This window comes from Rousettus aegyptiacus, unplaced genomic scaffold (assembly GCF_014176215.1).
Source record: "Rousettus aegyptiacus isolate mRouAeg1 unplaced genomic scaffold, mRouAeg1.p scaffold_m13_p_13, whole genome shotgun sequence".
NCBI classification, from domain to species: Eukaryota; Metazoa; Chordata; class Mammalia; order Chiroptera; family Pteropodidae; genus Rousettus; species Rousettus aegyptiacus.
The window spans coordinates 15,691,447-15,703,611 of NW_023416288.1; the positions used below are offsets into that span (position 1 = coordinate 15,691,447).

Below are 12,165 nucleotides of genomic sequence, written 5' to 3' on the forward strand. Positions count from 1 at the left end.
ACTAAGTGAAATTTTAGAAAGCTGGGATAAAGTTCTAAGAGCAATAAAGCTGACTTATAACCCCAAACTAGAAAATCCTTTCTCTCCATTTCATAGTTAACTCAAAAACTTAGGTAACTTTTTAAAAAGGAGGCTTAGCTCCTTAAGAAGCTTTTTGATAGTCATGGATTTGTCAGCTCTCTCCTTACTGGCACCCTGACATCAGGAAGAGAGAAAATCCTCACATCTTTTCTCAATGCCTTTTGCCTTTCTTCTTGTTGCTACCCGAGGATTTCGTGTCTGCTACTGAAGTCTTAATTTAATTCACATTTCTCAGATCATCTTAGTGCTACCCATTTGGAACTCTGATACTGTTCGTTTGTGAATGTGGTCATAATAAAATCACTTTTACATCTGGGTCTTCTGCTTCGTTTCACACATTTGGGCTGTGGCATCACATCAAAAATCCAGTTGTGTTTTTGCTGGAGCGTGAATAGGTTAAACTGTGCTGGGCCATGTAAATGCCCGTGCTTTTTACATAACACCTGAATAAATAATGAATACATACATGTATATGTATATGTTTGTAGAAACCACATAATACATGTTTTAATGCAAATACGAGTCTTATGTGTCAAGAATTAGAAAGTTAACTGAAGAGAAGCAAAGATTGAGCTGCAAACAAGTTGTTACCTGGGGTCATTGATGGCACAAAACCAGGAAATACAGTTTACAGGGAGAAAAACATTGTCCCCTAAAAAGGAGTAGGCTGAAACCTTGGGTAGAAGCATCAGATTTCAGGTTTTTGAAATATAGGCAAAAATAAGGCCTACTTTTTTATTATCGTAATCTACATCTACCTGTTTCAGTCTTTAGAGTCATGACTCTCAACCTTCCCATGTTCCTTTTTAACAAACATAATTTAAGGTTCCCCTGTTATAACTTTATCTTTGAACTTTTCATTTCCGACCTTAATGAAGTTCATAACTGAACTTTTTCCTTGGACATAATTTTTGCAGTTCACAGTGACCAGCACAGGATTTATCTCTGGCCAAGAAACAACTGTAGAGCATCTATTGTATGCAAGCTTCAGCATCAGCATCATAGGGAAGGGAGAAATGAAGATATGGCCTGTGTGGGTGAATTTGGTAGGATTGTTTTGTTTATATTAGTGTTCTGGTATTTGAATGGTCTGCCCTCAGTTGTATTTTCACTATAAGCCTTCTTTTTAGGGTGCAATTTAACAGAATGCAGCTTTTTTTTTTTTTTTTCAGGAACAAATTTATTGGGTTTTGATCAAATTGCATATATTTACTGATAAAATTCGTTAACTTTTCCTTCCTCCAGAATCCAGAAAACACTCAGTTGAGTAATATTAACAAGAAAATACTAAAGTTTCCATGAAATGTCATGAATGACATATGGATATTTTTGGTATTGTGGTTAAGTAGTGGCTTTTAATATTCAAAAATGCAAACCCTCCAGAATTTCAGTGTTTTGAGAAGGTATTTTAAGTAACTAACATTTCTTTGAAGATATAGGAATGTAAGTAAGGACCGACATCAGTGGAGAAGAATTAAAGTTTTTAGCGTTTAGGTTAACAAAACATCATGAACATTTTAAAATCAATCATGTTATGAACATTTCACCGTAAAGTTTACAATAGAAAGAAATTGCTGAGGTTACATGGTATTATGATTATTTGAAGTTCAAAGTCTTTTTGCAAAATTTTCATCTTCTCTGTCAATTTTCAGAATAAAAATACTTTTCCCTCCATCAAAGCTTAAAATTTAATGAAATTAATGCATAAAGTTAGATGACTTGTATTAGATTTATATGCATAAAGTAGTTTTTTCTCTTACCCCTTTCCTCATTATAAAACACTTAATGTTTTATTTTTTCTTTTTCAGTTAAAAAAAACCCTGATTTTTCTCTATCCTTTTTTTTTCAATTACTGCCTTTTTTCCAGGTACTTTTTCTTTTTTTCCTTTGCCCCATCTGTCTATAATATCCTACTTATATAAGTGAAGGTCAGACATCTGGCAGCCTCGTATATCTGTGATGGCTCCAGGTGGGTTGATATGAAATAAGAATTTCTGCACAGATGAGAACTGCAAAGCCTGTAGAATACAGACTGTGGTCAGTGAGTGCCTAGGTTAATATTTCTCCATTCTAGGGAAAGTTCCTAGTACTGCTTTGAACTCACCTATTAACTCAAACCTCTATTCAAACAGTTTTCTAATAAGCCTGTTTATCTAGCTGCCTAGTACAGGGATGGTTGAGGAAGCTCATGGCAAGACTGAGAAGAGTGTGGTGACGGTAGAAGGAAGTGACACATTTAGAGCCATAGGAAGGAAAGCCTGATGGCAAAAAGAGAATGAACCCCCAAAATGCAGCAGAGAAATGCATAGATGTCAGTTATTGAGATCAAGATCGAAAGACCCTGTGTACTCTTCATTAGACCCTGATGATTGTTAGTAATGTTCGTAATTGGCCTCATCATCAATTGAAGATCAGATTGTTTATTATAATCCATTTTAAAAGTCAGAGAAATCCTTAATACTCTTTAGAATTTTTAAAAGTTGCATATAAAGGCAGGCACTTCAAGAGATCAGTTTTCATTTTTCTACAAAAATAACCCAAGCAGATGTCAGATTCCAGCATTTTTGTCAATTTTCTTTCTTATCTTTTCCTTTTTATCCATTGAGATGCTATTTTCACAAAAGACTTATTGTCTCTTTTCTTTGAAGACAGACCCATTATTTAACTTCTAATATTTGTTCTTTTATGATGTGCTTTCAGATACATCTCATTGTCCTCTAATAAAGACGTTCTTAATAGCAGTAGACTATGAATCCTGTGTGACATGAACATAATGGTTAATTTCCTGCAGCTTTGCCCTCTAGCCTCTATCTTTACTTCTGCTCTATGGCCAAACTTCTTGCATAGTTGTATACATTTGTTGATGCTATTCACTGCCCCCAGCCCCTACACACACACACACACACACACACACACACACACACACACACACACAAAATTTCTCAAGCTCCCGGTCCATTTCCACTCTATAGGAGTTCAAAGAATTTGTTTGAGTTACTGTCATCAGCAGCTCCTCCTAATATTTATTTATTCAACAAATGTTAAGTGCTGTTCTAGGGGCTGGGGAAACATAGGAGAACAAATGAGTAGAAGTCCATGCTTTTGAACAGTCTACATTCTAGTAGGGGAGGAAGGCAAACAGATAAATAGTGAAACAAAAGCAGTACAGTATGACAGGAGGGACAGGATCAACAACAGATAAGGGAGCCCAGGGAGGACTCTCAGGTGGAGATTCCTGAGATCCAACTGAGTGACAAGAAGGAATTGGGTGGGGAAGAACATTCTAGGTGGATGGAGGAGCAAAGACATAGATTACTGAGTCAGGAATCCGCTTTGTGGAAAAGAAAAATTGTCCATCATGGCCGAGCCTTGCTTGGTGACTGCTGTGGGTGTCTTGCTCAGATTCACTTGATCAGTAGGCGCCCAGGCTCAATGGCAGCCCTTCCCCTCCAGGCCTCAGGCAATGGGGTTTCCAGATGTACACAAGGCCGGCCCTCTTGCTTCAGTTGGACTAACGTTGGGTGCAGTTGTTTCACCTGAGGCCACGCTCTTCCTTGGCTCTTCCCCATCCTCCTGTCCCACCTCTCATCTCCTTTTCTCTGAGAGCATGTCCTCAATAAATGAGGTGAACAAGGACCCTGCCTCAGCATTATTTCTAGGAAACCCTGACTTAGGACACATAAGCGAACTTTTGACCTTTCTTTTTTTCTAGGCTCTAGACCCTTATATATATAGTACCTAATCAACATGTTCCCTTGGTTGTTCCAAAGATTTTATTGTTACATGTTGAGTTTTAGGCACTTTACCCTACAGGTAACAATAAAATCGAATTCATGATCATTTTCCCTATTCCTCAAGCTTTTGTTTTTCCTTTTGTTTTGTATTCACTCCTGTGGTTTATGGCCCCATTTTTCACCTAATTACATTAAGAATTCAGTTGTGCTTGGATTTTCCCTTTCCATTAGACCTCGTGTCAAGTCCTGCTCAGCAGGGAACTCATACCGAGTCTCTCTCACCTCCTTTGGTGTTCCTTCTCCACTTTTATTGCTTTTCTTCAGGGCCTTGACTGAACCATTTTCTTAGTATCTCAGGGGGCCGCCTCACACCCCTTCCCTCTCCAATCCATTTTGATGCCGTTACCTCATTATAAAATGAAAAATCCCATCCAGCCACTTTTCTGCTTATAGTTTTTTTGTGGGTCAAACGGCAACTTCCTGTAGGGTAAAGTGCCTAATTTCTTAGCATAGTTTACAGTGCCTGTTATGCTCTGACATTGGGCTACTTTTCCCTCAGCCTTCATTCACAGCCGCCACCAATGTGTGCTCCGTGGTTTCCTCAGACAGTTTCCAGGTTCAGGCTCTGATCCTTCAGTCCTGTCCTGTTGTTCTTCAAATGCCCACCCCATCCTCGACAAGGCCCGGAAGCCTCTGCTTTGTGCTGGCTCCTCAGGGAAGTCTTCTCTGAGCCACCAGGGAACCTTATTTGTACCGAACAAGTGCTCTCAGAACACTCATTTTAGTGTATTGCAATCATTTTATTTTTAGCCACTCATTGGGTTCCTGGAATGCAGAGAACATGGCTGTTCACATTGCCAGGCACATCCATATATGCTTATTGAATGAATAAATGAAAGAATAACGGAGACTCTTCATTGTGTTAAGTTTTTTGGTTTTTATTCAGGATAGCTTAGTGAACACAGTGTATATATCCTTATCCTATGGGAACTACTTAGATGAAATGACTAAAGATAATACTTCTAACATGTATTTTCCTTAGGGAACATTGAATGACAGGAGAGGGGACATTAAGCCCTAAAATGTGGAGTTGGGAAATTCATTACTTTGTTAAATGTTTGTTTAATATATCGATAGATGCCTAACCCAGCATTGTGTTATGTGCTCTGGGGGAATAAAAAAGATGCAGTGGACACCGTTCAGGCCTTAAAATGGGGGAAAATGCCAAAAATACAGGAGAGTTTTATGAAGCAGCATATGATTAAATTCTAAAAGATTCAAATAAGAATTGCTTTTGGTTCTCAAAAAACAAGAGTCTTTGTGGGCTGGAGGGTTGAGAACTATAAAACCTCAGATTCTTGAACGACTCGTTGAAACGAAGTTTGTTACGCAGAAATGATGTTCATATAACAATAGTTTTCAGATATTAAGGAGGTAGCTCTCTTGGTTTTGATGAAAAAAGGAGTATATAATATTAGTATTTGAAGAACTTTTTGTAATATTTTTGAATGAGCTTTTATGTTGCAGAAAAAGTTCAGATCTTCACAGTGTCATTCAAAAGGATGAGAGTAAGGATGGTTTGCACGTGGGGGTGGGAGAGGCGATTCTTTTAAACCAATTAGAATGTGAAGGGAAAATGCTTTTCCCTGAGCTTTCTGGTGATACGTGTGTACCCGGTTCCAGGAGCTGTGGTAATCCTGGCTGTCGTCATTGACATAGTTGTTACCCCCTCTTGTACTTTAATTTCTTGATTAAGTGAATATCTATGAGGCCAGATTTCATGGCTGACTTTTTTTTTTTTTATTTCCTGCCTAATGTATTTCTCAGTTGTTTCTTTGTGTCTTTTTTTTAGCATTTTATTTTATTTTATTTTATTTTATTTTATTTTATTATTAGTTTCATGTATACATTGGTTAGACATTTATATAGTTTATGAAATGATCCCTTCCTTTACTCTTCCCCCCTCTGGCTCTACACATAGCCATTACATTACTGCTGACTACCTTCCCTGTGCCGTGTTTCCCACTCTGTGTCTTAATCTAATTCATGCCCTTGTGTGGTTCTGTTTTCTGAGGATAGGAAGTAACTTTAAACAGGGATGAATTGTAGACCAACCACTCTCCTGTAGGGGTCGCTATGAGAGTGGCAGTTTGACATCCTTCCTTGCCACCCAGCACTGTGTGGTATGACTTGACATAATTAACCTAAGGTTTCTGAGATCTGGTTTGTGTTGGTATTTTACTTTTGAAAGAAGTATGAGCTCTAACCCCACTAAGAATTCTGCAGGCTCATAACTATGTATTTTATCACTTTAGTCCCAAAACGCTACACCTGTGTATATTTTTACCTCATGTGTTTGGTGCATTATTATTTTAGAGTTCTCATTATGCTTCATTTGCGTATGAAAATTTATGCACATAGACACATTAAACCATTTCAGCTGCTTTTTGCAGCATGAATGATGGTAGCCTAAACTTGGCCTTCTGTAGGACCTCAGATTATTGTTTAATGGGGTTGTCACTCAACACACTTACTAGCATTCTCCAGTGCTTTTAAAAAAATTGAATTGAGCATGATGAGGTGCATCCTCTTGATTAAATGTTTTTCCTCCCATGCAATCACCATTAGCTGTTTGGCTCCAATTGTGTATTCTTTTGAAGCAGCCCTGCATTGCAAATCAATATCTTTCTGAAGAGACAGTGTGTTGTGAATTGCCTGGACAGCATATGCACAGTTACTTTGGCTGCAATGCTGCTGCAGAGCCCGGTTACTCTGCCTTCCTGGGAACTCCACAGGCAAGTCCATCGTGTTTGGAGAAAAAAAAAAATTAGTTTTTTTGGGGGAAAAATTGAACTGTTAAAGCTATAGATACTGAATGTTAGCATGTCCTTTGTATTCTGAATCATTTTTGCTCTTATTTCTCTGAGGTTAGGTTCTCTGGGGTGATTTCTGGGTTGTTGCTTTTTTTTTTTTTTTCCTGCTTCTGCTTCCCCCTTTCTTGGTTGTAGTACGGCCGTACCATTTCAGCTTGCTAGTGCAGAAAGATGTGAATTCAGTTGCTGGATGAGCCTGGCCTGGTGCAAACACATTGCTAGAGACATGTTAAAGAGTTCCAGGTGAATCAAGCCTGAGAGAGACAACAGCAAAACGGTAAGACGGAGCATGCTTAAAATTAGAGCAAGGGTTTTAATTTGGAGCATCTCGGCAAGTCTGAATTCTGACTCACTCATTTACAACTTAAAAAGGATTCATTTTATGCATGTCATTTCACTCATCCTCTTCCATTTAACTGCCAAAAAATGTCACAAATTGATCAAGGGGGTATTCAAATTAGGGATCCGACAGGAGGTCACTCATGGGAGAGTCTCCCGAGGTTCCCGAGGCTACTGCTTGTAGTTTGTAAACACCAGTAGCAATGGGAAAATGAGGAAAAGGTCTGGCGGCTGTGCTGCTTTGCCATAGCTGATTCTTATTTCTTCTGAAACTCATCTTATTTATTACAGCTGAAAGAGATCTTACAGATTGTTTTGACTAGCTAGGCTTGGCTGCATGCCCTCAGTCAAGCCAGTGAAGGACGGGAGACCACTTTTTTCATTTGGGTAAACTGATGTCCATGAATTAGCTGGATTGGATCTGAGTGGAATAAAAATCTCTGATGTGTTTGGGATCTGGGGCTTCCTTCCTGCTCATCCAACCCCCTCCCCTTCTGGAGCGCAGAAACGCACCTGCTTTAAGTGTGTGCTGCCTGGCAGAGGTCAGTGTGCTGGTATTTTGCATCGTTACACCTGTAGTGGTTGTGCTTTCATGTGTGGAAGTGATGATCCTTCGTGCAGTTCTGCTTGAAGTGCTGGCTCTAACAGTGGACCATTAGCATTTTGGATGCAAATGGAGAACCCCTGCTTGCACGAAGGACGTGGGCAGCAGAAAGGCTGCTCCAAAATGATGCTCACCTGCTCGTGAAGAAGATAACAATCGTGGGACAGAAATGTAAACCTTAATATTTACAGAAGTTGAATTCCTATTTCCTTCGTTAATTGGCACACAGTATTGGAGGTGGGGATGGTTGTAGTTGAAGGACATGTTTTAATGTTGTCCAGAGTGAGGCTACTACATTGCATGGTCCTAGTGAATCTATAAGGATCTATTACATAGGTGCTGAATGTTAGGGCTGTCAGCATTTGAGTTTTTGCTTAAAAAATATTCTACTTATGTATACTTTAACTCAGTAATTCACATAAAATGTAGATGATGTAGGTAGTAAGTATTAGTTGAGAACATCACCAGTAACTTGCAGTAGCCTATTGGCAATAAGCCAGTTGTGTATAATTTTGTAATATAGGTATTTTTAAGAAAGAACACTTGATTACTTGATAGATTGATTGAGAGAAATAGTTAATAATATGTTGGGGTTCATTAGAATTTTGGGGGGGGCAGGAGCCTTAAATATGCTTCCGTATTCACTCAACTGTTTGTTGTAAAGGTTGCCATTGATTTTTGGGAATCAACATTTGAATTTCCTTCCAAAAAGAGTTAAAATTTTTTATATTTTGACATTGTTTATTATGTTCTAAAAAGTCAAGATGGACTGTAAGCTATTCCTTACCATACTTCATTTTTTAAAAGACTTTTTTTTTTATTCAGAAGATAACGTGCCCTGTGTTTACTGTTATTTTTTCTGAGAGTAATGTATTCTAGCTATTTATATTTTTACCTTAACCCTGTATAAGCTGTGAGGTTTATTTTTATTTTTTTACCCTATGACAGAGGAATTGTACATTTGAAAAAGTAATTTTTTAAAAAGGGAAATAAATAGAGCAGTAATATGACATTGATTTTACAATCACACATGTTTTTATTCTTCATTCTACAAACATTTATTAGCCATCTACAATGTGTAAGAAGTGGTAGGACATGCCGTGAGGAAGCACAGATGAGGTAGATGTATTCTCTTCCCTGAACTGAAGGAGCTCAGATCTGATAGCACTGGTATTTTTTTCTGGAATATGCTCCATTATACTTTCTCATGAATAATTAAATTTTGAGCTTTTGAATATTATGTTTCTTATTAAGGAGAATCCTTTATCTGTTTTCTTTCTCCTATTTATTTATTAAGTAAACATTTATGAAGAGTCTTCTTTGTAATAGTTTAACTACTGTGTATCAGTAAGTAAAACCGATCGGGTTCCTGTCCTCAGGGAACTTACAGTGTACTTCTTTTTAAAATATTTCAAGGAGAAATTTTGGGGCACTTTTTTTTTTCCATTTTGGGCTCTTGTGAAACAGATACTATATGCTTTGATTTTTTTTTTCATTTTTAAAATTGTGTAAAATATACATAACACAAAATTTACCATTTTAACCATTAATAAGTATACAATTCATTGACAATAAGTATATCACAATGTTTTACCATCACCGGTATCTGTTTCTAGAACTTTTATCATCATCACAAACAGAAACTCTGCCCATTAAATAATAACTCCTCTTTCTCCTCCCATTACCAGCTCCTGGTACTCTCTAGTCTACTTTCCGTGTCTATGAATTTGCCTATTCAAGGTACCTCATATCATATCAACTGGAATCATACAATATTTGTCCTTTTGTATTTGGGTTATTTCACTTAACATGTTTTCAAGGTTTATTCATGTTGTAGCATGTGTCAGAATTCCATTCCTTTTTAACCTATGTTTTGATTATTATATGGAAAAGACAGCAATTTTCTTTCCTTACATGATTTCACTAAATCAAGTCCCCACATGGATACCATAACCGATAATTTAGAAGTACTAAAAACAAACCAGTGGGCAGGGACAAGGAATGAGGAATAGAAATGCACTGAGGGGACGATCTATGGTTATATTACATTTGGATTCTTTACATGGCCTAGCAATTGAGCATGTTAATTGGGCTACTTAGATTTTCACATCAGTGTTTTGCTGATTGAGAGTAATAATCAGCTGAAATATTCAGTGGAAGGCTGGACTGTGGCTTTTGTTATTATTAATATTTGAATTGTGCCCACTCTGCTTGCAGTCCTTTAGTCTGTCTAACTTTATTAGTCAAGATCGATTATCTTGAGGCCCTCTTATAGAATCAGAGACTCTTAGAAGTAAGTGGCAGGTATTTCAGCAATTGTATTATCTCATTGGCTCATCGTCATTCATTTCAGGCAATGGGAGAGTGAGACTCTAGTCAGTCTCCTGATGCCCACTGCAAGTCTTTCACTCTCCACTGCTGTTTTCAGTGAACACTCAATCCGAAAACCCCAGGTGTTCTCCTAGTTAGAGGGTATAAACTTGATGCCATATTAGGCAGTTTTCTACTGGATGAGGTAAGCCTGGCTTCATCATATAGCATCGCCTTTCTCAAATTTCCTCCTGATATTGCTTCTCTTAAACCCAGATGGTTTTTCTGATAGAGAATGCTTTTGAAAAGGCCAGGTTAAGGCTCCCAGAGTTGTCCATTTACCTGCCAGTAACTGATTTGATGATTCTTAGACTGGATCAGTCAGGAGTTTACATCCATGTCTTTAACATACTGTTCAGGAAACAAAAGCATTTATGGAGGAGGAAGGTTCAACATGGCAATCAATGTCCAATGCCTGAGTCATCCCTTCTTACCCATCAGCCTGTCCTATTTAACGAATCTTATGCTTTCTGCCCCCTTAACTACTTCGCTTTTCAGGCCTGTCTTTTTATATGAGGCAGAATCAGATTAGTCAAGAGTAGGTTAAAAGTAGGTGGCAGAAGTTGGAAGGAGGGGAGGGCAGTTATTTTGCTCAGCTTTAAAAGTGCTTTTTTCCTTTGTATCAGGAGAATCAGAGAAGTGTTGCAGATCAGGTCTGCCCTTTGTTTCTCTTGGGATAGAATTCCGGGGGTGTGTGTGGGGAAGAAACCTGTGTCCAAGAGCTTGGGCTCTGGAGTCAAGATCTTGGAATAAATCCCATTTCCTTTGCTTGCTCTCTGTGTGACCTTGGACATGTTACTTGTGTGCCTCAATTTTATTATCTGTAAAATTGGGATGATATTAGTACGTCATGGGGTTGTTGTAGAAATTAATTGAGAAAATGCTGACAAAGCATTTTTCATAGTAACTGTTATGTAATAATATCCATCACTATAATTGTCATTGTTATATAGATCTGTCATTTCCATATCTTTTCTATCACCTTGCATCATATATTGCCCAAGGCCCTTCTCTAGTTTGCTTGATAATTGTGCATATGTGACAATTTCTCTATGTTACTGGGTTTGAGTGGATAAAAGGACGATATGAACGAATGCTCTAGTATTCTATTTATCAGCGGCAGGTTTTGGAAAGATATAAGTTCTATAGAATTCCTTTTCTGCCCAGTTGATACAAGTTTGCCCCAGTGGCTTATTCCTCAGCTAAATGAGATCTTGCTAAAAATAAAAAGATGACAATGAAATGCCCCTGGAAGCACTGGGGGTTGTTTCCAGGTGGCAGACAAGCAGCAGGGTGTGTATCCTACTGCTCTTCTCTATTCACCTTGGATATCTCAGTCAGGATTCACTATTGACTTGTCTCAGTCACAGGAAAGGCTTACAGAGCCAGTCCTCATGAAATCAGTTAGGACTATTATTAATGGAATGCTGTCAAATCTATTATTGCTGAAATTCCAGCTCTTTACGATAGATGGACCAATTGTTAAAGCTGCATTGAAAGCTGTATTCTATTTTCTCCCCAAAGGTTCATTGTTCCTGTGTTTCTCTTTATAAGCTCTGTGTGGTTAGTGACCCATATATGATTCTGTGAAAAATTTAATAGCTTCAAAAGTCAATCCTATATTGAGTGATGCCCTATATTTTTCTGAATTCTTTGGTGGGGTTCGCATCTAGAATAAAAACATTAAACTTTTAAACTTTGTAACAACACTGTTGATATTAATCACTAAGTTATTATCTGAGTATTAATAATCCATTTAAATTTTATTAAAAAGGTGGTTATGTAGGTGAGGAAATGTGTTATATTTATTTATATAGCCATCTGTTTCAGAGTGAGAAGATAGTACATAATTTTATTTCTCTTTCAGGGAAGGAATTGGAAAATATTTATAATATTTATTTTTAAATGCTGTTCATATGGTTACCAAGGGAAAGAAATTCAAGTCCTAATGGATCAGTCAGTACCTCCAGTAGTGCCTTTTCAGTTTCTATTTTTAATGTTGTTATGCTTTCTGGATGCTTTATCTTACATGAGAGACAGGATAGCGAGCCACAGATATTTGAAAGGTATACACACGAAGGAAGAACTAGCCTGGTTTAGTACAAAGAAGCTATGGGTGGTGCAGTGAAACTCAGAAGAGAAACAAAATTCAGAAGGTACCTGA

General features: G+C 37.7%; 1 protein-coding gene across 3 annotated transcripts in view; it reads left to right on the forward strand.

Annotated features, from left to right (window-relative positions):
* The window catches only part of CDK14 (cyclin dependent kinase 14), a 504,271-nt gene that overhangs the window by 92,794 nt on the left and 399,312 nt on the right, over positions 1-12,165 (forward strand). The window contains exon 1 of one of the 3 annotated variants that reach the window (XM_036230329.1): positions 6,695-6,965. The exons of the other annotated variants lie outside the window; for them this stretch is intronic. The gene's annotated coding sequence lies outside the window, so the exon portion shown is untranslated. Of the gene's footprint in view, positions 1-6,694; positions 6,966-12,165 lie in introns of those variants that run through there. 3 annotated transcript variants of the gene reach the window in all.